Genomic DNA, 4,166 nt, shown 5'->3' with positions numbered 1-4,166 from the left:
TACACCTTGTATAGCAGTAGGGCTCTCTTCTGTGATGGGTGACAAGGACAGTAAGGATGCTGTTGTTGTGTGTGTATGTGTGTGTGTGTATGTGTGTGTGTGTGTGTGTGTGTGTGTGTGTGTGTGTGTATGTATGTATGTATGTATGTATGATGTATGTATGGGGGATGTTGATCTCTTCTTACCTTTTCTTAGGCTGAGAAAAAGAATGTATTTTGGGCAGTGTTCAAATAGGTTTTGGAGATATGCCAAGTAGTGGGGATACCTACTATTGGACTGTTTCTTCTTAATTGAGATAAGCCTGAAGACAAGGACAAAGAATTTGTGATTGTGTGGGTGTTGGCTCTGAGATGGTTCTGAACTGAGAACAAGGATGTGTCTTGTGGTTACCCCTGAGGCTTTTCAGACTAGCAACTCTGGTAGAGGGTACTAGAGTCTGTCTTCTAATATGTGTATAGTGAGATCAAGGGCCCATCTTTGGGTGATATCTCCTCTGAGGTACTCCAAGACAAATAACAAGGGCTGTTTTGTAGTAATGGGTAGGGTAGAGAGAAGCTTAAAGGAATTGGGTGAGGAAGGGTGAAGGACAGGGCAGGGGAGAGGGCATTTAGGAGAAAGATAGCATATAGTGAGTGGGGAAGGTGTCACAGGGATGAGAGAGTGGGAGAGGGAGGGCACAGTCAGTTATTAGGAAGCAGGAGAAATAAGAGAATCAGCAGGGGAGGACATGAAGGATGACAAGAGAGAAGGAGGGGAGGGAAAGTGACAAAAAGGAAGTAGACAGAGCATGAGAGAAGTGAAAGATGGAAGGGAGACAAGAGGCATGAGAAAGAGGAGGCAGGAGGAACGAAATGGAGATTGGAAGGGAGTGGGAGGGAGGAAGGGAGGAGACCAGGTAAGGAAAAAGGAAGGGAAGGAGGGAGAAAAGAATTCCAAGATGATAAGGGAAGGGCTAGAAGCAGGAAAGGGAAGGACACTAAAGAGGGAGTGGGCAGAAAGAGCTAAGAAGACAGGAAAGGAAGTACAGGGCAGAAGTACAGGGAGAGGAAAAGGGAGGAGAGGAGTGAAGGAAAGGATGAAAGAGGGAAAGGGAGTCAAGATTGAGGGAGAAGGGAGGAGTGGGCAAGAGAGACAGAAGGCAGAAGAATGAGTACTAAGTGACCAGAGGGAGAGGGACAGGAGCAGAGAGACAGTGAGAGTGCAAGGTGAGAACTGTGGTAGTGAGGAGGAAGTGCTAGGTGGGGAAAGAAAAGATCAGAGAAATATAGGGAACGGGAGAAGGTGGGGAGAAGAGGAAAATGGAGGAGGTGGGAGGAAGGAAAGGAGGGAGGAGGAAAGATGAAAGTATAGGAGGAGGGAATAGAAAAGGGAGTAGTAGGGAAAGGAGAGAAAAGAAGAGAGGGAGAAAAGGAAAGGTAGAGGTGAAAATGAAAGAGATGCAAGAGGAAAGAGAAGAGGGTAAAGGAAAGGGCTGGAAAGCAAGGAAGAGGAGTGGGCAGTAGGGAAAGAAAGAGGTAAGAGCAGGGAAGGGAGGAAGGAGAGAGAGCAAAATGATGGAAAAGGAAAGAGAGTGAGAGAAAAACAGGGCAAGAGGAAGGGAGAAGAGGGGAAGGGAAAAGACAGAGAAGTGAGAGAGGAGGGAAGAGAGAACAGAGGGAGGAAAAGATGGAGTGCTGTGGAAGGATCCTCTTGTACATTGTAAAATTTGGTCACTCAAATTGGTTTAATAACACGGATATTGGCCAGTAGCCAGGCAGGAAGTATGGGCAGGGTGACCAAACTAAGAATGATGGGAAGGAGAAGGGCAGAGGGAGGAGTTGTTAGCCAGATGCAGAGGAAGCAGAACATGTACAAAATGAGGTAAGGAGCCAGGAGCCATGTAAATAAATACATAGAAATGGGTTAATTTAAGACAAAAACTCCACGTACGAGGGAAATTGTGGTGGGAGGGTGGAGGTAAGAGAGAAAGGAGGGGGGATGGGAGGAGAAGAAAGAGAGGAGTTGGGAGGAAGGAAGAGAGAAGGGGTGGAGGGGAAGGGAGAGACAACAGGTAAGGGAGGAGATGGGAGAAAGGAAGGGAGGATAAGGGAAGGAAGAGAAGAGGGAAAGGAGGAAGGAAAGGAGGCACAATAGGGAAGGAGAGGAAGAGGGGTATGGGGAAAGGTGAAATGCCCCCCATCTCAGTAACTTAGCCTAAGAAGCGGCCTTGAGAGAGATAATTGGGAAAGTAACCTTGAGTCAAACAGGAGATATCAAACACCCGGCCATGGGAGGAAAAAACCTTGAGTCAGAATAAGATATCTATAATTGGCTACCTGGCCTTGGAGAACAAACAGTTGCACATTTCTGAACATTAAAGATAGTCCCCAAGTTCATCCCTGCCTTATTTGAATTAACCAATGGGAACCCTGTAACTATGCTTCTCGCTTCTGTAATCGCGCTTTTGCCCCTAGGATCCTATAAGAAGTCCCCCTTCCCCTAGGAAGGCGCGCAAGTCTTCCCAGAGACTTTGTCGCCCCAGGTACCTGTGCATTTGAATAAACCCTCTTGCTGTTTGCATCTGATCCGTGGTTTCGGCGTGTTCCTTGGGTTTGGGGTCTCTCCTGAGGGAAGATCTCCTGTGGGGGGTCTTTCATTAGAGGTCCCACCGAGATAGAGACCCCTCCCCAGGACCACCGACCCACCGTCAGGAGGTAAGCCGGCCGGCCTCACTATATGTCGTTCCGTTTGATTGTTGTTTGTCGGTTCGCGCACATCTGATAATCTGTCTCTGGCAGTGGGGGCCACAAGGAGCTGACGGGCTCGGACTTCGCCCACCGTAACCCTGGAAGACGTTCCACGGGTGTCTGAAGTCCCCTCAGGGGCACGGTTTTTTGGGGCCACTCCCGTATCCGAGGGATACATGGTGTTGGTTGGAGACGAGGGATCCGGACCCTCGCACTCTCCGTCTGAGTTTCTGCTCTCGGTTTGGAGCTGGAGCCGCACAGTGAGTGTCAGTCTTGTTTGCGTTTGTCTGTCGTTTGCTATTTTCTGTCTGACCGCTCTCGTCCTAGAAACAGCTATGGGACAGACTGTCACCACACCCTTGAGCCTCACGCTTGACCACTGGTCAGACGTGAAAGCACGAGCCAACAACGAGGGACTTGTGATCAAGAAAAAAAAAATGGATCACCCTTTGAGAGGCTGACTGGGTCACAATGAATGTAGGATGGCCTCGCCAGGGAACTTTTAATCTCAGTCTAATTTTACAGGTGGAGGGAAAAGTCTTCGCTCCTGGTCCCCAGGTTCAATACATCACTATATGGAAACTCCTAGCGACGGACTCCCCCCATGGGTTAAGCCGTTTCTCTCCCCTCCAGCGCCCCAGGCCTGCCCCCCCCACAGCACCGCCGCCCCCTCTCGCCCCTCCTACCTCCTCCCTTTACCCTATTCTCCCACAAAAGGATCCCCCTAAGACCCCTGTCCTTCCTGCGGACCCCAATTCACCCGTGCCGGCGGTGCCGGCGGCGGTCCCCGAATATCCTCTACAGGGACAGCGGGAGGAGGAGGGCCCGGCGCCCTCTCCAATTGCCGGTCGCCTACGAGGAAAGCATGATGAACCAGCCAAAGTATCCAGGGCCTTCCCCCTCAGGGAAGGCCCCAATCACCAGCTTCAGTACTGGCCATTTTCGGCCTCTGATCTCTACAACTGGAAACAGCATAATCCTCCTTTCTCTAAGGACCCTGTTGCCTTGACTAACTTGATTGAGTCCATTTTAGTGACCCACCAGCCTACATGGGATGACTGTCAGCAGTTACTGCAAACCCTCCTGACAGTGGAGGAGAAGCAGCGAGTCTTCTTAGAAGCTCGGAAGCAGGTTCCTGGAGACGATGGAAGACCCACCCAACCGCCTAATGTTATTGATGCAGCCTTTCCCCTCACCCACCCGAACTGGGACTTCATGACCCCAGAAGGTAGGGAGCACCTACGTCTCTTTCGCCAGTTGCTCTTAGCGGGTCTCTGGGGGGGGCTGCTAGGCGCCCCACCAATTTGGCTCAGGTTAGGAATATGGTCCAGGGAAAGGATGAGATGCCGGCAGCATTCCTGGAAAGACTTAAAGAGGCCTATAGGATGTATACCCCATATGATCCGGAAGATCCAGGACAGGCGCCAAGCGTCATCTTGT

The sequence above is a fragment of the Onychomys torridus genome, chromosome X (assembly GCF_903995425.1).
Source record: "Onychomys torridus chromosome X, mOncTor1.1, whole genome shotgun sequence".
In the NCBI taxonomy this organism is placed as follows: Eukaryota; Metazoa; Chordata; class Mammalia; order Rodentia; family Cricetidae; genus Onychomys; species Onychomys torridus.
Note: the sequence above shows the minus strand (reverse complement) of the source record.